This window comes from Aulostomus chinensis, chromosome 18, assembly GCF_037954235.1.
Source record: "Aulostomus chinensis isolate RoL2024-O1b breed Wild chromosome 18, RoL_Achi_v1.0, whole genome shotgun sequence".
Classification (NCBI taxonomy): domain Eukaryota; kingdom Metazoa; phylum Chordata; class Actinopteri; order Syngnathiformes; family Aulostomidae; genus Aulostomus; species Aulostomus chinensis.
Genome location: NC_141337.1, coordinates 7,442,404 through 7,465,477, shown reverse-complemented (window position 1 = coordinate 7,465,477; position 23,074 = coordinate 7,442,404).

The window sequence follows — 23,074 nt, the reverse complement described above, 5'->3', positions numbered from 1 at the left end:
AATGGCATGCAATAAAAAGTAGTGTATCCTACATTTCAAGTCCAGTTCTGATATCTGATGTTGATTTGGAGTCCCAAGATCACATAGAGGCTATTGGAAAAAAAAACATTGAATTTGGCAGCATATGAAAAAGAAGCAACAGCAATGACATTGGCACTAAAATATTCATTTAAAATAAGTAAAATGCCCCCAAAAAATGTGTCCTATACTTCCACTTAACTGATATTTGGTACTGATTTAAGACCCTGCTGCTGGTCACATGACATATAGGCTGTATAAAAGAAGAGATGCATTCTTTTTGTATTTTGGGATGTGTGTTTTGCATTCAAATATTTATATAAATTATAAGGGACATTAAAATGCAATAAAGAGTGGTGTGGCCAGTATTTCCAATTAAGTGCTAATATTTGGTATTTATTTGGAATCCCTAGGTCACACAACATGGAAGCTGTTAATCAATGCATTTTACAGTAAGTGGAAAGAAATGGATTTTGTTCTTAAATATTCGTGTGTAATAAAACGGGCCATTAAAAAAGAGGCTTGTTGTCTATTCCGATCTGGTATTTGTTTGGAGCCTAGGTCACATGACGTGAAGGCCATTGAAAAGAACAACAATGAATTTTGCATTATGAGTCACGGTTTTCAGGGGTAGAGTGGCCCTCTAGCAGATGAAGGGTCGCTGGTTCGATCCTCACTTCCCCCGGTGACCATGTCCAAGTATCCTTGAGCAAGATACTGAACCCCTCATTGCTCCTGATGGCCCTGCGACGGACTGGCAACCCATCCAGGGTGAACCCCGCCTCTCACCAAATGTCAGTTGGGATAGGCTCCAGCCCCCCCATGACCCGTAACGGATAAGTAGTATAGAAAATGGATGGATGGAAGGAGTCGTGGTTTTCCCTCTGTGCACAGAGGGAGCACAATGAGTCGCCCACATTGCTGTACCCTCCTGGTTTCTTTCCTCTGCTTCCTCTGTATGCTATATGGGACACTGAAGTCACTGCAGCAGCTCACAACCATAATCCCCTGCACTCCTCAGCTGTCCCATTGAACAAAAAGGATCAATCATGTGACTGACTTTACTGCTATAACATCACACACAATAAGACCAAGGGTCACCTGGACATCATGCCATTCTTTTGCAAGCACTGACTGTAGATTCTTCTCATCTTCAACCTCTTTTCTTCTTTCCCAACATTAGACCCTCTGGGCTTGTGTTTCCCCCTGTGAGTTTTCCTTCTCATCTCTGAGGCCCCTGGTCCTGTAATCCAATCTCATTAGCCCTATGAATGGAAGGCTCTCAGTGTGAATCCATTAGGAAGGCTTCTCTATGGCTCCCTTTCTGTAATCTCTCTAACCCTGTGGGATTAATCACCTACAGAGAACAGAAATCGATCCATTTAATCACTAAAAGATGTGACAAAAACGCTGTAACTCTGGGATATGGTGGGAAATTATTGGCCAATTGAAATTCATTGAGGGGAGATAGAGAGAAAGAGAGAGAGAGAGAGAATAAAATTTGTGGCAAACACTCCTCCGAAGGAATGATAGCCTAATTATGTTAAGCAATCATTTCAGTTATTTGTGAAATGTGTTTGTGTGGTGAAAATAGGCTGCATGTTTTACTTGCTCTAGAAACTAGCTGCAAAACACTGGAGCAGTTTATATGATTTATATGTGGCCACGAGATCCTGCAACCTGCTCCTACAGTTGATTAATTTGTTGCCACAACATATCATTTTGTGGCCTCGCCTTGATTCGGTTTTGGTCACACGAGAAGTAAACAACTTGATTCATTTTTTTGTGATGGAAATTGATTTCATGATTTGAATGTTTGTAGCCACGGAGTGTAAACTGTTCACGTCATCCTCAAAATGTATTAAATAGTGGCCACAAGATAACTTTTCTTATATTCGGATTTATTATTGGCCGCGAAAGACACAGTTTGTTCCCACATTTTGATTTATTTATGATCACAAGCTGTAACTTCACACTGTTTGATTCATTTGTAGCCGTTAATTCATTATATTGTGGAAACAAGTTATATCTTATTATCACAAATTAATCAAAACGTTGAAAAACATTACAAATTACATCCTCTCCCTCTCCCTCTCTCTCTCTCTTTCTCTCTCTCTCTCCCAGCACAATGAATTTGACAATCCCATCGTGTTGTCTTAAAGAAGACTGTCATTTGTGAGTCCATCCCATTTAATGCGACTCACTGTTTGTGTGTATTCTGCAGATGTGTGCATGGGAGAAATGAGGCCAGGGTCTACCGGTTGGATGACGCCTCCATGAGCCCGTAATGAGAAGGAATGAGGGTTGCAAAGCGACGTTAACCCTCTAATACAATCTGCCTCCGTTTAAAGGGTGTTTGAAAACCACAATTACTCCCCTGACATTTTTTACCTCATGATTTATGAAGTGAATTTTGCATCTTCCTCTCGATCCTGTTTTTGCTGCTGTGGAGTAATAAGGGAAAGTTAAGGGGTAGTATCGATTTGCTAAAATCTAGTAAGAGGAGAGAACTATTGAGTGTTTCTCTTCCATGTTTCTGCCCCGTGCAGCCCCCTGGCTGTCTGGACGAACACCACGTGTGAACAAGCTCTCAGCTCACATCATCTTCTCCACTTCCTACTATAATTGGCCATATGTGTCACCAGCATTGCTGCTGCTGTAGCCGCTGCTGCTGGAGGGGAGGAAGGAAGATCACAGCTTTGACAAGGTGATGGTTGGATGGCTCTTTGCTCTGACATGTCAGGTGAGCCGCATCTTTGGAAACACCTCTGTGCTCCTCTGCCACTTTAATTAGTATTGATTGTTTCATAACGATCATATTTCGGACTATGCGCAATCCTAAACTGCTCTGGCGGTGTCGTGAGAATATAGGGGGGGATATAATGCTGTGGGTTTAAGCATAATAAACATAAACATGATGAAATATTTATGCAGTCTTGAGAGGATGTGCCCACTTGCTTTGCTGTGGATAGGAAATGTACAGTAGATCATCAGTTGGCCAACTACTGAATAAGCTGAATACATAATGGAGCAAAGAAGCCCATGGCATGTGGCATTCACTGAGCATTCATTAACCTTTACCGCAGCTGCAGTTACCTGCATTAAGAACGACAGTAGGGTAAAGTATTCAGATAGATTATCAAGCAAAGATCATTGGGTAGAGCAGACTCGAACATACTCATGTATGCAATCAAATTTTATCTTTAAATCTGTTTGAATTCCTGAACATGACTGACATTGAAATTGGCTGTGACTACATTGGCCATGCCAGAGAGGGAGAGAGAGGGGGCCAAAAGGTCAGAGTTTGGATAAAGGTTTGTCCCCCTTCCCTCATCTAAATGGCAAATGTCAGAGCAGCCAGCAGAGAGGGCACTTCAGAGTGCAGGAGAAGGGTCATCGGAGGGTAAGGAGAGTAACAAGAGCGAGACGAGGCCGGGTACGGGAGGAAGAGGTGGACTGGTGCAGAAGACGTGAAATGCTGCTAATTGGGTAAATGCTAAGTGGAGGTAGTGATTGTGCCGAGCAGAATACCAGAGCAGTCAACCCGATGAGGATTTGACCATGGGGGGGTTGAGGAGCACTGACTTGCAGACGCAATGTGCTTTCCCTGAGGGCCACTGTGCAGTTTACCCTGAGTGCAGATGAACAGCTTTAATGCCTTAAGAGCTGTTGAATCGTGTCAGAGTTATCGATTGTCTTTTTTGACACTGAGACAGGATTTAATTTTCTCATTTGTTCTATTTAATAGCATAAATATACAGTAATCACCCTTGTAAAGTCAAGGAGGATTATGCCATGAAGAATTGTGACTCTGCATTGCAATTTGATATACTGCTTTCAGAACTGGCCTATAATGCAGTCGGATCTCTATCGTACATGTCAAGTCAAAAATAGGATCCTTCTATGGAATAGACATGAAATCCTGGGGAACTAGTGTGATCCCTTCATGGACAGGGGAGGGACGTGGTAGTCCACAGTGTAGGGGGACTGGAAAATACTTTATGATGTGTTAAGACAGTTCAACTCTGGTTAGGCACAAAAAAGTACTTGGTTAGAAAAGTGTTTCAGTTAATGTTATAGTGTTTTAAACGAGGCTTGAACACCCTTTATAAAAGATTCCACATGACTTAGCGTTGTCTCGTGCCACAATCACACAGCTTTAACACACGTTCCACCAGACACTATGTGGTCATGGATACTTCTAGTACTCTCTGAGCAATGACCTCAGCCTATTCAGAGAGACCCCAGTTCTTCCCTCGTCTACACAGGAACAAACATCATTTTAATCTGAAGATGCACCTACTCGATGGGGAAAATTACAGGTTCCACATAACAAACTAAAATAAGGGGAACAAACAGTCTGGCAAGTGGGATGGTTTGATGGGTTGACACTGTCTATTTTGTGCCATCAATTGCCTATAACCACAGAGTACAAAGAGAGTCCTTTCAGGAAAATGAAGTGTGTTTTGTCCCATAGCAACACATTTCTCTGCAGCCATCTGGCTGACGTATGATGGATGCAGTGAAGCCATGTTTGTTCTCAGGCTTCTCCTCAGCTTCTAATCTGGTGGTGATCTAAGAAGAGGCTGTTACCTTCACCTTCTGACACTAGATGTGTCAACAACGCAGCGTGTGACAAGCTGGTGTGTACGGTGTCTAATTATGGCATGCCAGCATTCTGATGGGCGTATCTGAAGAACATGACACTTTCTCTTAATCTCATATGTTCAGGTGCAGTTCGCACATGTATGAAAGAGCCAGAGCCTGTTGGCTCATCAATCCTCAAATTAATAGTCTCCAATAACATGCTTAGTGATCACATATGCTTTTTTGCAGTCAGGTTTGAAGCCCTGAGCTGTTTTGGAAATGTATTTATTACATCCATCAGGTGATCGGCTGATGGCATTATAAATCTATGTTTGGCTAAAAACACTGCTCCATTTGTTCTGCTTTCACTGCGATTTCTTTGGTTGTTGTGGATCTCGGACAATGGTTTTGGAGGCAGACATTCTACCTTTTCCAAGGTTTTGGTCCCATTGGCATGGTTCTTAAAGAACCGTGATTTCAAACACCATCTGGACATTGCAACAGGGACAGAAGGCCTTTGTCTTGTTCCCAGCAACAGGTTTCAGACATCCCTTGAAATTGGGGTCTAACTCCCACACGGAGTGGTAAAGCTGCACTCGGTGTTGTTTGGTCTTACGCCCATGTCTGTCTCTCTTTGAAAGGCAGCATGGCTGTACTCCGAACTCCTGTTCAATTTTAATGTTAACTGAAACAACAAATGATCAAACAGAGAGCAACAAACTTCTACAGCTGTGTAGATGTAAATATAACACAGTTCATGTGACTGCAGGCTTTTTTCCTGCTGGCTGCAGGTGATCAGGAGCTAAAATTAACACACAAATCCAATCATTATTAGCCAATCATTTGTCTGGCAACTCTGCTAGTCATTGACTTTACTGTGCTGCCTACATTCGAAAAAGTGTTTCTTGACCACTGGCCCGAAGCCTATGGGTGGGCTTTCTAATGGGTGCTTTAGTAATTCTTCAAAACGTTGAATCGATCTTGAAGTAGGACAGAATGTATATGATCAAACCCTATAAAGTGAACAGAAATGTTAAATACTTATTTATTGGTTCTATAAAATCCATCTTCGAGCGACATCATCTCCTTGAGGGGCACAGTTTGGCAAGCTAGCAGGTAACATTAGTTATAATGACCCAGCTGCCTACACTCATTCATCATCGCACCAAACTGGAAGTGTTGTACAATTTTTTTTCGCTCAAATCAGAGTGAAAGCAGCTGCACAAAAAAGACTTGGATGATAGAGAGCGATGCCTTCAACTGGTTGTAATTTGACATGTTGTTGTTGTTAATAGTGCATATGTCTCAGGCTGACTAACGTCCTGAACCTGACCTAGTTGATGCTAATACTTTGCACACACTACCATTCACTGTGCTAAACTAACTCACATCTGTATCCAGGGACAATGGGCAATTAGAGACTTTCTTTCGAAGTTAAAGTTCCTTTGATTAAATACAGTATGTTCTAAATGAGAGAGTGAGTTTGTCTGCTGCCTTTTGTGAACCTCCAGAGAACTCAGAGTGCACAGACCTCCACCAGTATAAAAAAGAAAATGTCTTTTCATGCTATCTTAAATGGATCTACCTCCAAATTTAATGGGGTCTTCCTTGGCCCAGGCTCCACCCCTCCACTAAGTGGAGTGAAAATTGGCCTTAAAGACAAGATGATCACATGACCTGCTTGGTGGAATGAATACAATGCAAAAAGAGCAATGGACATTGTAGAAATTCCTTTGAAAATTAAGTTCTTTGGGCGATGTTTATGTACTCACATAAGGGAAACAAACATTCTGAGACACCGTTTTATTCTTTTCTACTTGCAGTGCAGCTTCGCATCCATCCATCCAGCTCTGTCCTATGGGCACATAACGCTCGTACAAGTTCTTGAAAGATAAAGGCTGCCGTGAGTGTGTTTCATAGCACCAAATCTTTCATAACACACGCTCCCTGTAAACACTGTTATATGATTATTACAGCAGTTGTTGATGTGATCAACAGATAAATACCGTCTCTATCAGCCTGCCTATGACTTCAGTGCTGCCCTATTCATTGCCTCGTTTATCCAATCTCTAGTTGCACATCGTCGCTTTATTACTGCATCAGTCCCAGAGCTTGAATCATAATATGAATATCATAGTTATCATAATTAATTTTTTCTTATTAAATGGGAACAATAATGTGTGCTGCACTTGCAAGCTCTTGTGCTGATTCATATAAATAGGACTCATTGTCATTTGTCAGTGTAATATATGGATAAAACCTCTAATGGCTCTATAATCCTGACATTTCAGACATCAGACGAATTGCATATTCATATATGATACAGTATCATCTGCCAGGGACTGCATGATTCATTTTTGTTCGGTTATATAGTTTTTATGTTTGTAAATGAGCTCATCATCATGCTTCTGTTTATTTCCCATTTTAAGCATTAGCCTACTTGACTATTAAGAGTCTGCAAAATAAGAGGATATTAATGCATATAAACAACTCTATATGTTGTTTGTGGACACTTAAATAACACATTGGTCTCCCCATTAGACATTCTTACCCAACTAAATGAAAAGAAATTGCTTGAACTGCCATTGTGAGCATATTGGGCTTAAGTTTTGTTGTTGTTGTTTTTTTTCAAATCTCTGGGATTTCTGTGGGTGAACAGCTCTACATATTTGGATGTAAGCCACAGAACAGCCAACTCCCATTGTTTCATTCATACAAAAAAAAACCCAAACAAACAAGGGGCAAGATAACAAACGGAACAAGAATAAATATGAATTGAACCGCATCTGTAGGTTGTATGCTTCCAAGGCTGCAGAAATGATGATGAGTCAACATCCAGTCTTCTAGGAGAGATTCACTATAAATCAAATGTGTTTTCTTTTTATATTGTTTACATGAATATGGAGGGTGTTTGTGAATAATGATATTTACATTTCCTCAGATGAACAAGAACTGATGTTTTGTTCTAAAAAGTTCTTCCTCATTTCAAACCCACTCAGTTCTTTAGAGGGAGATAGCACCTGGGAACGTCCAGCCGCATCAGAAGTGGAATCAGGCCGAGACATCGGGGAGGCCGAATGGGGTAGTTTCATCCCCCTCTAAAGGAATGGCAGAGGAGGGCGCTGGCGTGGTGTCTGGCCGCATGACTTAGTGAGACACGTGGGACCTGTGGGGACAGGCCACCATCTGGTGTCTGTCATTGAATTACTTTGACGCCGTGATGAGAAGTATGGATACTTTTCAACGTATGTCTTCCTCCCTTTCCTACTGTTTGCGTCAATGGGTTGGCCTCACATAGACTGTCATCCTACTCCTCCCTTGTCTCCAGCTCTACCCCCCCCCCCCCAACTTCTCATCTCCTCTATATATCTCAGTCTGGTCTGAAGATAGACGAGAATCTGCTATGGGATTATGTACTGCAAGCTGCTAATAATGTTGAAGAGCCTCCTGGGCTCACACTCCCGAAGCAACGGTGCAATAAAGCCAGAAGCTGGGAAATACATGGCTATTTAATGGAAAAGGAAGCTTCTGAGCTGCTGTGCTATATTTACAGGTTGCCTTTCTGCCACCGCTCTCTGCATCTCGCACCTGTCTGCTTTGCCTGCCTGCCCGTCAGCCACCTCGGCGGAAACCTGGCATCTGCTGTTCCCTGTGACTCCCCTACAGCCACCCACGCCACTGCCACAAACACGCTTGTACAAGCAATACAGCAAGAAATAGTGCAGGTATAACCATTATAATTGCTGTTAAAAGTGACATTTGGTTATGCAACACAAAACCGGTGACGACAGAAGCAAATGATAGTTTTATTCGCGAATGCGGGGAAGGACAGTGCTCACTTAATCACACTTTGTTGTTTGTTGTGCTTATTGCTGCTGCCTGGTTTCCAAACTATTCAAATCTTGCCATTTAGTTTGTGCCATCTGTCTCACACCGAAGTCAGAACGGGTATGACACAACAGGGCCACTGTTTTGTTGTCTTGTCCTATTTATTCCTCGATAATGAGAAATCAGCAGAGAGACTGGCATGGTGCTTGCTGCCGCACGTATACAGCTATGAAACTCTTCCTGGTCCATATGGCTTATCTACAGGGGGCAACTTGACTCTTCTGACTCCGTGACACCAGAGGCACAGATCTTGATCTCTCTTCTTCAGAGAGTTGTCATGAATCCACTGGTACGCATCTCGGTTGAAACAGAATAACTTCTCTGCAGTGTCTCCTCTGGATACTCTGTCATCTCCCGGCAAGTGTTTCTCCAGTAATTGACAGGTGCTTTGATTGTCAAAAACCGGCAGCAACAAAATCAGTTGGGAACACATCTTGGAGAAGTGATGCTGAGAGATTTCAGCCGTCATAATTGTCCTTCCTCTTCCCCAAACGTTTTGTCTATATAATCCAGGTTTTAGCCTTGTGTGTGTTTATTCTCAAAGAGCGAATGAGAGAGAGAGAGAGAGAAAGAGAGAGAGAGAGAGAGAGAGAGAGAGAGACGCTCCGTGTGGCTAATTACATACTCTTTGAGTGTTTGAAGGGGTACAGATTGTGGATTGCATGCATCCATTGTTTAATTCAGAATCCCGGCATGAAGACTTTTAAATCTAGTGCCGGCCCGCCTCTCTGTGGCAACAGGCTCCAGCACAGACAATACTTGCATGTAACCCCCAGTGCTGCAAACAAGAATGTACTCTCTCCCACAGTACAGTGGTGTGAACTAGTTGTACATGACTGAATGCACACTCAAGTATACTGAAGTTAACAAACACATGTCAGATGTAGAGTTGGTTATTTAAAGTTGCTGACAGTTTTGGGAGTGTTTTTCTTTTTTTTGTTGTTTTTTTGATTGGGTTTAGCTGAGTTCGTGTAAGCGGAGGTATGAATCCTCCGAGTGCCCTCTGGTTGAGTGATTGTTTTGGCTGTTGTGCTGCACGTACACCGTGTTTAGACTGTTGTTTTCCTGCAACAACTCACGTCTGTGGGATTTCTGTTACATGTCACACGCAAATCTGTTTCTGCAGGGACCGTTTCCTCAATGACATGATCTGAGCCTGTCTAAACAACTGCACAGGGACCTTACATCAATAATTAGTGAAATTAATGAATTGAATAATTAAAACAACAGTTTTGTTGCTTTTTTTCAAAATCATCATACGTATCGATCTGATTTTACAATAGTTTTTTGTCTGTGGTTTACATGAATGTCTGAAGAGATGCTATAATCTATTGAGGCAACTTAAATAGTGCCATCTTTGCTCAGGATATTTAAATGGTTTCTGTCACAATGAAGCCAATAAAGCCACGTTGGATTTTACAACCTTTAGCTGACAATCAGATTTCAGTTGTGGTCAAAATATTAACTGTCGTGCTCCAAATCACTTGAAAACATCCAACTAATAGCTTCATTTCCTGGAGCTATTTCATCATGGAAAGCTTTTTAAAAACATGGCGTGCTTAGGGTCAAAAAATTAATTTCAATTACTCAAGCACATGAACACTATCAGCTTTAAATATCACAGGATTATTCACAATACGGCTTTTATCTCCAGCCACGCGTCATTCATTTCTATATAACCAGGATTCTGTTTTTGGACCCATCCATGCAAACATGCACGCACTAAACTCAGGCTTTCAAGTAGTATACCTCGGCAAGTAAACACAGCTTACTCCGCCAGACATGTAACAGAGCAACTATGCACAGATAATCTCATGTCTTCCATTGGTGGAGAATATGAAGAAAGAGGAAAAAAGAGAGAAGTTCTTTCACTTAACAAACATTTGTTTCTCTCCCTTGCATCTGGAGGAGTACAAATCCCAGCGGGTAGCCGCCTCAGACACAACCATGCTGGGCAGCACACCCCAGTGAGACCAATACTCACAAATAAAGAGTGAGACCCCACGGAGCACACATGTGGAGATAAGGTCACAGACTCTGCTGAACCAGCCAAATACAAACAGCATCATCCACCCGTCTGAGACCACATTTTGTCGGGCCGCCCCCTGGTTTAGATTATGGATGTCCCCTGGTTGGTCCGTGCTTGTCAGGGTGCATTACTGTCATCCTCGCACTGTGTGCCCCAACGCTCACCCTAATGAAAATGTATGGAGACATTTAAGTCACATAAAATCTATTATTCTAACAAGACTTGAAAACATGCATCCATATCTTTTCCATGCGTACAAGCAGTCCTTGTGCATCTGATATGTTAATCCTGATTATCCCAGATGTGCTTGAGGGAAGCTGCGTGGATTTACAACCCCACTCAGACACATCTCAGCATCCTCAAGTATCTGAGCCTTGAGCTGTTGACACCGCATCAATTAGGCTTTGAGTCGAACGGAATCCTGAACTTTCATTCTTCCCGTAAAATGTCTCCACGCTGGTGAGCTGTCTTTAAGCATTAGTCCCTATTGTAAATCACTATGTTTAAGTTTTATTCTGAAGTTTCTCTGTTATCTGACAAACTTTTGTCTCAGCCCACCCAACCAAAGCAAGTACCAAAATACTGGGTCCTACTCCTGTTGGTACTGAGGACTATTAAGGTTACCACAGCTAGCACACGTTTGCGGATACCTTTTTGCATTTTTAATGTTATTGTTAATGCTATCAACACTAACAACTTCAAACAATCCATATCATCGGCCTCACGATTTTTTTTTTTACTTTGTGACCAATTTTTCACTTCTCTGCACACTTTTCTTTCTAGACATCCCTTGTTTGTTTCTGCTGGGCCTCTGATAGTGCAGGGATGAATCAACTTTCAGGAAAGGGGGATAGCAGGCTTGAGACTCCCTAAGACAATCATGAGACCTTTTAATTGTTTCGTTGTACCGTCTGAGAAGTTGTTCATGGAAACTGTTTGGAAAAGCCGAGACACAAAAAAATACTAACTAACTTCAACCAGTTCTTCAACTAATGCTAAGCAGGATATACGCTAATGTCTTCAGTAGCCACCATTGTTGTTTTTAACAGACAGCTGTGGTGTCATCACATCTAAGCCACGCCCTTTTCTCCTGACAGGATTCAGATTGGCCAAAGTACTTTTGGTGAGGACAGAAGCACATTTGTTGGAACCAGCAGGATGGATTCTTGTGTGATTTTGTACATCTGGCTGCCTCAGAAGGTAACAAATATTCAGCCCGCCCACTGCTGCCACACCTAGCCACGCCCCCACACCCTCAAATGGCACTGACTGGTCCAAGCCACAATTTTGGACTTAAATTCATCATTTTTAGCCTGAAGCAATATTTTCTTGCATGCAAAACCAGGTCCTCTGCAAGGTTAGCCACAGCCAGCAGGTCACTTTGCTTCCCTCAGGCCTTGATGGTTACTCTTTGTTCCGACCCCTCTCTCATTTGCCTGATTATCAGACAGTTATCTTACCTTCACAAAGCTAACATTCACCTTATGGTTGCTATTTGTTCTCCACAAACTAGAAACAAAACAACAACAAAAATTACAAGCTTTCGGTTATGTTTCAATCCCCACATATTCAACTGATTTCAAACTATTCCCACAGAAACTGACTGAAGATTTGTGGGACACTCAAAGTGACTCGCCTTACTGTCAAAGCTACGATATTATATGCACATTCCAGGTATTTATTTCATGTGTTAGTTAAAGTGTAAAATATTGCTGTGCTCTCACAACACAATCTGTGGAGAGGCAAATCTGAGTGTGATTTTAAGGTTCAGCACTGATACATATATCTAAGTAGGTGTAAAGGAATTATCAAATGTGTTGTGGGTATGAACAACCCACATGCATCCCTGTAAATCTCAGCAGCAGATTTGTCATGCAGCCAAAGTGCAGACTTGACCAGTTGCCAGTTTGTTTTTGAGGTTAAACTCTTTGGTTGTTTTCTTAGTTACATCCAAATGCTGAAAAGTCATTCTGGCTTTCAAGGGTACAGGGGAAAGCTAAGTGTCAGGATTCTGCAGGCTGACAGCAAAGGGATGAATATTGTTCTGAAATGTAAACCATGCTGATGGGTGCACGGTACGCTCCCAATCACCCACCCTCCCCTCCCCCCAGGCGCGCCTCTGCACCGTGTTGGGAGACTGAGTGACATTTTTAACTGAACTCACCATTCTTACCCGCACCTACATTGTCTCTCAAGAGCAACTGCTTTCCCATTTAGCGCCTGACAATTTCCAAGCTTTCTATTCATTTCCCATCTTTCAAGCAGGAGGAAATGAATCACAGGGCTGTCAGGGAGAAGCACAAGAGCAATAACAGGAGTGTGAGAGAAGAGAAACTTTGATATGTGAGGTTTACTCACTCTTTATTTCTTGCAGACCCTTGGGGTATGTTATGGGATGTCACACTGCTACTAAAGCTAACAGACCTGCAGGTGTAATTTCATCTGTCCATCTCTTTTCTTCCCTGCCTCTGCCTGCTTCCCACTTCTTCTGTCTGCCTTTCTATCCTTTTTTCTGTCACCCAGGTGGAACGATTGTCTGTTCAGTGATAACGCTCATTGGAACCACATTTGAGGTGCTGCTGTAAAAGAAAAACAAACAAACAGGGAGACTAAATAATAAAAAACTTTATGACTTAGCCTTAATTATTTATTAGCAGCCTGTGTATGCAGCAAAAATGTTTTAGCAGTTTAATTGAATCATCTTGTCCTCCAAATTAAGCAATAAGATAAACTGATTTTGCCCATGTTTTCAACATGACGCACGCATGCATTTCCTGCTCTAACGCCACAATCCACTGGTTCCCTCAATAATTGTTTTCTGTTCCAGCATCACTGTCATTAAAGTTCTGTTACGTTTACACTGCAGAATAAGAGCTGATTACAACACCTTTATTCCCACACATTTTTTTAAAATAAAAATGAAACCACGTTCACTGAGGAGGAAAAAAATGTCATCATTTAAGATGATACGTTTGTTCGAGTGAAGCAGCTTCCACGTTTATAAGACGAGTAAAATATGAAGCAAATTTATCAAAGCATATGAGGGATATTTTGGCAAAAATAGAATGTGCAGGTCGTTAGGAACGGCACTCAAAAACAATAAGGATAATTGTCCATCCATCCATCCTTTTTTATATACTGCTTATCCAGTAGGGGTTGCAGGAGCCTGTCCCAGCTGACATTGGATGAGAGGCGGGGTTCACCCTGGACGGGTTGCCAGTATATCATAATTGTGATTATTAATTCAATAATCAATATCATGTATGATAATGTAATTATTCCTGACACTTTTCAATGAATTTCTTCTAATTATGGACACAAACAATACCGTCTATATAAAATACAGTATCTAAACCCTATGACCACACACATCATCTCTTGATAGTATGTCTCTGGTACGGTCTAACATACAACTTAATATAACTTACATTTGCTAGCATTTCTGTGAAATTTCAATGATGTACCTGATATTAATGGTGCTTGGATATATTTTTCAATTTCAATTTCCAACCGTTCTGTTTGCATCTGTGAGAAGCCGCCAGAGATCTCCAACAATTGCATGCTTATCTGAGCGCCAGCACCATTTCACATTTTGTTTGCTCTCCTTTGACATTGTGTTGGTGTGACTTTTATTAAGGAGCATGGTGTTTCACTTTCTCACGCTCTCACCTCTGTGAGAAAACTGTTATTTTAAGGTCTGCCATCTGCACAGGTGCCAAAACAGCCTGGGAGTTCTACTGGATGTCTACGGATCAATTTGAGATTATTCCCCTGCTTCTAGCTCGAAAGATGGCTTGTCATGCACATTCGCTCACGCGCAAACACTATCATGCACTTACACACACACACACACACACACACACACACACACGTACCTCCAGAGTAAGCTGAAGTGAACAAAATAATTACGTAAAGCCTGCAGCATCTAAGTGCTTTGGTTAAAGCTCAGTAGCCTAAGGGGAAGTGTGGTGGAAACTGAAGACAATCAAAGAAATCAAAAGGGAAGTGAGTAAAAAGGCGCCGTGTATTTATTCTGTAGCCTCGGGCACTGGTGTCAAGGTTATCTGAGGGATCGCATCTTGTTTTTCTTAAACACCTTTGTTCTCCAGTGCAAGTGCTGAAAATGGCTAAAAACAGTAGATGCTAAAGATCAGTGGAAATGATATTTCAAGCATTTTATCTGTCCTCCTTCTTTTGGTGTGGGACATGAGAAGAAATGAGTTCTTATTTAGCTGAGGTTTCCTGGAAAAGGTCAGTGTAATTATGTGTAATTATGTAACAGCAGTGAAAAGGTGCACTTGACTATCAAAAAATCATCAGTATACACTTACCCATTCACACGTTTTCATACAAAAATGAACAGCATTCTATCAGCGCCTGACCTTTTTTTTTTTTTTTTACATTTGATAAATGCTCACTTTTGTAGCCTTTTTGTTCGTAACAGAGTGCTGCTCTTATTTATATTTGGTGTGTGTATTAGTGCCAGTGTCAGCAAATCAAAGTGTTGCTCCCTGAATTTGAGAAGATATTCTTTGATCGAAGTCAGCCGTGATTTAAAAATAATGTCATATTTTGCTTTGTGCTCCTACTTCATCGACAAGCTGTTTTTTTTTGTCAACTTGAAAGCTTCAGCAGCAGGAATGGAAACAAAAAACACGTGCACACACACACACACACACACACACACATATGCACACACACATACACTTGAGTCCCTTGTCAGGCAACTCTGGAAAATATGGCTCCTATTACAGGCGATCAAATGTCAAAAATTGGGGTTTAAATTGATTTTGATTCTTATGCGTGAAGAGTGCATTAAAAAAAACATAGAGAAAATGTTCACCAGTAATATCACACTTAATGGACATAAAGTCACTGTAAGAGAATACAGGGAATGGTGGCAGCAACAAGTCTGCTTTCGTGAGAGACCGTTTGTACGTTTTCTTCAGCTCATATTTTTCCTGAAGATGTTGCTGTCATTATTATTGTTGCCACTCAGATTTCCTTCTCAGTTTTGTTTCTTCCTCTTATTGTCCTGTGTGTGCTGAAAAGTACTTTGGATCGGTAAAAATCCATATGAATAATTTTTTCTTGTGCTATCGTGTCAAGGTCGTATTCACTCCCAGCAATTCACATTTGTTCTGACTTTGTTTGTGTCAACACATAGCTGTTGTGTTAACAGATCGTGATTGTGTACCGCCATCGGCAGTCAATCAATCACTTATAACAGCAGCATCTCCCTGTTTGCCTCCCCCGTTCATGTTCTCCTCTTTGGAGAGATGATGTCTTGCTGAATACCTGAGAAAAACTGAACTCAGAGTCGCACTAATGCCAATAACTAATTGTGGCAAAACAAATTGTTTGTGAAACAGATAGAACGTGAACTATTTACAATGTAACAGTACTTCCTATGCCCATAGAGGCGCTGGTATTTACATAGATGTACAGCACAATCAGCTTTAAAAAAACAACCTCCCCCGGGGCCTTTGCTTTTTATGATGAAATTTAAATTAAAACAAAAACAAAGTGCAAGTTTGCGTGCAGCCCTCTTCTCTATTCCTAACTCCCTTGAAAGTCTGGTGAATTATAGTCCATCATCTTATAGTCCCGATCTTTAATTAAAGCACATTAGTATTAAATTACCCTCCAGTGTTGGTCATCTGAGTGGTCAGCGCTGACGTCATTGCTGCTGCTGATCTCTTCCCGGTAACATTAGAACTGGTCCAGACATGTGCAGCGAGTCTCTAATCATCCTGACATTCAGCTGCCTGAATGAGGTTTGAGGTATTTTGGGCGTTTACACACCAATGGTGTGAGTTCTTGCTGGATCTGAGACTGACCCCCAATGTTCTCAGACCAGAAAAAAAAACCCATCACCAACACTTTCGCTGTACATGTGAGAAATAAGTGAAAACCTTAGTGATCCTCCTGACAACACACCTCTGGTCGGTGACGAATAAAAGGATTTCAGAATAGAAGCAGCTTCCTGTTTCTCTTACGTCTTTCCTAGAGCTGTCAGCTGCGGTCTCATACACTGCTTGACTGGTCAATTGATTGAAGTGCAGATTTTCTTGGTGGACATAATGAAAACTAGAAAAGCAGCATTGCAGTTGTGACGTTGACCTTTGACCACCAAAATCTTTGCAATTCATCCTCAAGTTCGAGTGGAAACCTGTGCCTAATGGTGTCCCAGAGATGTTGGGCTCAGCTGAATGCGACAAAACGACTATCAAATGCAATCCAAAACAAATAGATGTAGTCGTTGACGGCACAGGCACCAGACGGACGGGAAACCACTAATACCCACTCTTCAATAGGCAAGCCAGCCAGTAAGAATTTGCCAAACGGCAGAGACACCACTCAATGGCAGAAAAAAAAATTGTCTAAGATGGCACAATAGAGGCAGGTTGTAGCTGCCTCAGCAAACATAATGATAAAAGCACAGATTTGGAGAAAATCTGTTTCTGAATTTTTTTTATTTATTATTATTTTTTTGGCTCTTGCTCTTTTGAGATTCTGGACAAGTTACACATTTAAAAGAACAAATAAAAGCACATGCTTGATAACCCTCTCACATTAGATGATGATGATGTGTTGTTCCAATGGAGCAACATTAGGAATGCGCGTTTGTCTGATGACTCAGGTTTGCTTTCGTTCCAGCTCTTCTTCGATCAATCTAGTAACCTTTTACTCCATTAAAAGGGAACTTCTTTGCTATTTCCTTCCTATATGGAAATAAATGCGTTCCCCTCAGAGGGTGAGTCAGTGTGTTTGGATCTGAAGGTTGAGGCTGGAGAGCCGCCTGATTATTGCTGATTGGCAACAATGACGGATCAATGTTCCGGTCAGGTCATTTTGGTATGTGATGGATGGCATGCCACTCATGATTTATCCATTCATTCAATGGATAGACACTATATCCGTCCCATGCAAACAGCCTGTGTACTGGATCACATGTCATTTCATGAGAACTCATTTTTCTTTCTCTCTTTTTCTTAGCCTCTGCTGGAGTCATTCCTAACTTAATAAACGCAGGCGCTTGTTCTGTGGCTTCAACCTAGGATTGTGTCGGCGCCCCTTCAAGACGTCTAAATGTGGCCCATTTCCTCTTCCCTGCCCTCCACAGATGAGAAGTTTTCATGTGGGTTAGTAGTTCGAGGTATCAAGTATTGACATCGCCTTTTAACAGCTCAGTTTGTTTTACAGGTCATTAGCAAGAATGTGCCTTTGACCTGAAAGTCTCTGTTTGTTCTGACTTTGCGCTGATCAATATTGTGGGGGCATCCCTGTATGTGTGTGATGTCAGGGTTTAGATTTGTGTTGCTGGGCAGTTTCTTCTTCTTCTTCTTCTTCTTCTTCTGTTTTTCCTTCAGCTCTTTCAATGGCAGTTAAACTTCTGATGACATATCTGTGTTTCTCTGTAGGAAGGCACTTAATTTCATAAAGTTGTTGTATGATTTTATCTTTTACTTTGTTTTCCAAAAGGTCAAAGGTCAACTTGAATATGGCTACATAATATTCTGAAGAAAAAAAAAACTGTTTTCTGACTGTATTGATCAAGTCATCTTAGTAAAACTTAGAGGGTTTTTTTTTTGTGTTGTTGTTTTTTTTCCAAGTCTGCACCATATACAGTAAATTATAATTCTGATTGAACATGAAAGTAAACTTCAACTTGCCTGGCTGGTGAAGGCGTACAACCATGAGGCTATAATTTTACTTTATGGGCATCCTAAATCTGTTATTAGAGATAGAACATGTTAACCTAAATGCACTTCAGTTGCAAGAAGTAAATCCTGTACTGGATAATAAAAATGTAAAGGCTATAATAACTCCTGCTTTAAACCTGTCACACATCAGAGGAACCTTCCATCTGACTGGAAACCCAGAGCCTTACTGTCTTGTTGACAAATGAGGACGACACAGATGGAGCATTAGATTCCCTCACTTTATCAAAGGTACAAAAGAGAAAAGGGTTAAGAGAAAGGAAAACCATGGAAACAGAGAAAAAGCCATCCGTTTTATTGTGCCCTGTTATAATGTCAAGTAATGATTTAGGAAGAGGCGGGGTGTGGGGCGCAGTCCCTCACGGCGAGACCACGTGACCTCTGGAGGAGGCCAAATTTGAGTAAAAGCGTTTGTGGACGAGTGTAGTAACATAAGGGTACAAATAAATCCATATCTCCGCCTGGGTGCTTCTGTCCGTCCTGTCACTCTGAATTCATCATCAGTCAAAAGCGAAATGTCACAGCTTTCATCTGCTCACCCTGAGCTGCGGACTTTTAATTGCGCGAGTGTGATCGAAAGGAAGACAGGAGTGGGCTTTAGCAGCGGCAGCAGGAGGGCCAGGTGAGGGGTGAGGGCTAGCAAGAAAGAAAAGAAAGCAATAAAACAGATAAATGATGCCAAGACACACAGATACACCCCCCCCACACACACACACACACACATTAGCAGCTTCACCCAAAATACCCTCACACACACACACACACACACACACACACACACACACCCCCATCTCATTAGAGGACTGGACAGCTCTTATTGAGCACTCGTCTGTTTACAGATCAACGCTTCCCATCAGGTTCTGGATCAATGGGATTATATTTCTTATAAGGCAGGACGAAGCAAAGGAAGGTGGGGGGCACGGGGTTGTGGGGCTTATGAGAGGAAGGCAGAGGTGCACGAAGGCTGTCAGAGGATGCCATGACAGAGTGACAATTTTGGGTAAAGCGTAGGATTGGAGGGTCGAGTGAGGAAGGTCTGAAAAGAAGAAAAGCGGATGCCTACAGATGGGATGGAGGGTGGGGAGCTTATTGATCTCCTGCCCGTCTTCTCTTCAGAAGATCAGTGGCAAACAGAGGCCCTGGTGTTTATCATTTAGTCAATGCGAAGATGAGGACGCTCTGTCTGGGGATATGAAAATGTACAGCAAACTCTTCAGTGTTTGCACGAATTCATGCAAAACATGCAAGACGTCGTCCCAAAATGCCTTTGAGAGATAACGAAGCCAGAAAGAGCAAAAGTCAAGCTGTTTTGTTATGTTTTTTTTCAGGAAATATAGATAGCAACTAAAGGACTGAGAAAGAAAAACGTTGAATATTCACATTTGTTAATGAGCGGAGAGGCTGCAGGATGAGCCCGTCGTGAGGACAACAGATTGGTTTTCATTTCAGTGGGGTTTTTTTGTCTTTTTTCTTTTTTTGGTTTTGATACGCTGTTGAGAAAAAAAAGACACAGTTTCTGGCTGAGTTTCTCCCTGTAGAATTTGTTTGAAATGTTGCGTTCTTTGTGTTCGCTGCTTTCCAGCATCAACGTTAAATATAAGTTACTCGCAAAGTCTTCCCTCAAATACTTATTAAACAAACAAAGAATATTCCATCTTCCATTTCAATAGATTGATATTATACGGGGGTCAAATGAAGGGTATTACATGCCAAAAAAATGAGATGGAAAAATGCTTACTTGAACAATGAGCGATAAATATGGTGAATATATTTACATATTTTGAGCAATCAAATGCTAAAGCTTCTAAAGTCTACACAAGTAATTCACATCGGGCTGTGAGAGGACACAGAAGGGGAGCGAGGGTTCTTAATCATGGGCAGTTTTCCAGGACGAGCATCCTAACCACTTTAGTTGTTGGCTTGGTTTTTAGTCAGTTTGATGTGCATTGTCTGAACCTGCTTCTGATCTGTGTTTTCACTTTCTTGTCCCAAAGAGGGGACACAAATGTATTCCTATTGCACAAGGTGCTATTGATTTTTCTTAGGCGGGGGAATTAATTCGTGCTGAGTACAAATCATCTTTGAAGCGGGCGTTTATTCCCACTCTCACCTCCAGTGCAACACCTCGGATGTGTTTTATCTCATGGTAATTTGAGCGGGTGGATGCACTGGCATGCTCTGTCAACTTAAAGCCCTCTTCTTCAGTCCTTGCCCTCTTGAAAGCAACACTCCAGCCTCCATAAACATTCATACACTCGTGCACATGTATGCACAGACACACGCACACACAGATTAATGTCAAGGACTTTCCTATTTAGAATTCTAAAACATTATACATGCAGATTAAAACCACATTTCTCCCTGCACCTACTCTGCTGTGGGATATTCTGCGGGCTTGTCCCTTTTATTTCCTCCCCTCCTCAAAGCGGCACCAAATGTAATCCTCCTTAATGGATGTGTAATATTTACACTTATACCATAATCGCTTAAACATTCATTTACGAGGCCATATTTGGTTGTTCGTGGCCCTGACAGCCTATTCATCAAAAAGTAAATGTGCAGAACCTCGCACCCCCTGCAGCAATCAATCAATATGCTCCTCTCTCTGCTACCATCAGTGGAGATACGTCTCAGACCAAAATTAATCATTGTGAAGTTTGCATAATCCCCCCCCCCCGCACTACCCCGCCCATGACTCCACATTGGAGAACCTTTACCTTTGAAGACCATTTTGATGACTGTAAGGATTAATCAGACTCTCCTATTCTCCAGTCTAATGAAATTGTCAGAGTTTATGCGGTGATTATATGATATACATAAAAGGTATTCAGTGATTGGATCTCTACCTTAAATGAGAGAAATGGTTCTACAAGAAGCGCCGCCTTAAACCTCAAAGCTCCATCCCAGCATGTGAGGCTTAACAAGAAAACCTGAGTAATTTATGTACGATCAGGGAATAAATCAGAGCATCCAATTCTGATGATTTGAGGTTTTGCTCCCGGGAAACACACCGAATAGGTTGCACATACAAGGTTGATGACGTACTAACTTGAGGCTTCCAATCTCCAAGCTCACTGGCTGGTTAAAACTAATCTTCTACAGAGAATATGAATGAGATTTTCATTTCCAGAACCTCACTACAGTATGGAAAATCTATGTTAAAGACTACACCTGGAGCCTTTCTTTTGAAAAAATAGAATAACAAACAAACATTTTCTAAATAAGATAACGCACTGTAATATTTCAGATCAATAATTGTGAAGTTTCTTCGCAAAAGTTAGAATCATATAAGAGGGATGCATATTTTATTATAAAGTATTTTCTGACTGCTGTTTTTATCTACCCCCCCCTCCCCCCATGTATAACAGCAGAAATTAAAAGATTAAGAGAGAACCCAAGTGTGCCCTCAAGGGAAAGAAATGCCATTAATGTAACACATCAGAGCTGCAAAGTGGGTTGACTCCATACTTTATATTGTCATAATTTTATATTCCTGAATGGGACGCACTATGATGCAAGGTTGTGCTAAATGTAAAAAAAATAGTCCTTTGAAATATTACCAGCTCATATTTTCGTCTCCAAATGGTATCAATACTGGAAGCCTCAATGGGTTTTTTGTGATATTTTGTTTGTTTGCTTTTTAAAGATGGTAAATGTGCAGTTATATCAATTTTGTCACCATCATATTTGAGTCAAAAGACCACGATTGCGCATAAAAACAACAACACAGGAATACACAAATTTTTAAAGCACACATCTTATTTATACTACAAAACAACAAATATTTGGGCTAAAACGTACTGTATGTGGTGTTTGCAGTATTTGCATGTGTGCATGTGTTTGAGTTATTGTTCGATGTGCTGTTAAAGCTAACCGAGTCATATAACTGGCGTGTAAACTGATAAAATAATTCAGTGAAATTCAAACGTCTGCTGAGACTCTCTGGATGAATGAGCATTCAAGCATTAATGCTTTAAAAACCTCTTTTTCAGCGATTTGACTAACAATGAATGTTAGGGGTTTTAGGTTCCTTCCATTGTGTTATAAATCGGTCATGAAAAATTTCTGACAATATCTAATCTGCAGACAATTTTTCATGAATGAGATTAGAGAGCCTGTGACAGTCTCATATTTCCACACATTATTCTACATGACATCAAAATTATTTGTGAATAATGTACTGACGTTGCCATGGCAGCTGCTCCATTCATCCATCCATCCATCCATCCATCCATCACTTCTTGTGATTTTACCAAGACTGCTTGTTTTACCGGTGCAGCACGGTGGTGCAGTGGTCAGCACTGTCGCCTCACAGCAAGAGGGTTCGGGGTTTGAGTCCTGGCTCCAGCACGGGATCTTTCTGTGTGGAGTCTGCATGTTCTCCCTGTTCCTGTGTGGGTTCTCTCTGGTACTCCAGCTTCCTCCCACAGTCCAAAGACATCAAGAGGGGACGAGGCTGATTGATACTCTAAATTGACCGTAGGTGTGACTGTGAGAGTGAATGGTTGTCTGTCTATGTGTTGGCCCTGCGATGGACTGGCGACCTGTCCAGGGTGAACCCTGCCTCTCGCTTGAAGGCTGCTGGGATAGGCTCCACCCCCCTGCGACCTTTAACAGGATAAGCGGTAGAAAATGGATGGATGGATGGATGCTTGTTTGAGCTGCACTGCTATACCTGCCCACCAGGTGTCCTCAACACAACTCATTTTCCTGTCATGTCAAGCCTCTCACTGCCCATTTGTCTCAGTAGCAGACAGGAACACAAACGGACCTGTCTCACCTTTCAACATTTGCATACGTCCCCTGGTAAAGAACATTCCAGTTCACC